The sequence below is a fragment of the Odontomachus brunneus genome, unplaced genomic scaffold (genome assembly GCF_010583005.1).
Source record: "Odontomachus brunneus isolate Ranch 3 - 2012 unplaced genomic scaffold, Obru_v1 Obru_scaffold_043, whole genome shotgun sequence".
In the NCBI taxonomy this organism is placed as follows: Eukaryota; Metazoa; Arthropoda; class Insecta; order Hymenoptera; family Formicidae; genus Odontomachus; species Odontomachus brunneus.
Genome location: NW_022639493.1, coordinates 895,505 through 895,722, shown reverse-complemented (window position 1 = coordinate 895,722; position 218 = coordinate 895,505).

Genomic DNA, 218 nt, shown 5'->3' with positions numbered 1-218 from the left:
TAAGTTATTTCGCGTTAGCGTAGAGAGCACTATTTGAGATAGTTTTTTACGGTTTTCTAAAGAAACATTTGCATTTGAAAAAGTCTATTTTCGAAAATTACGTCAGATTTGCTTATTTTGTTCTATATCGTATCCGGGGTAACAACGCGTTATTGTGTGACTCTGTAGCACACCCAGTACCTTGAAAATATTTTTCCAACATCCCAGAATCACCCCCA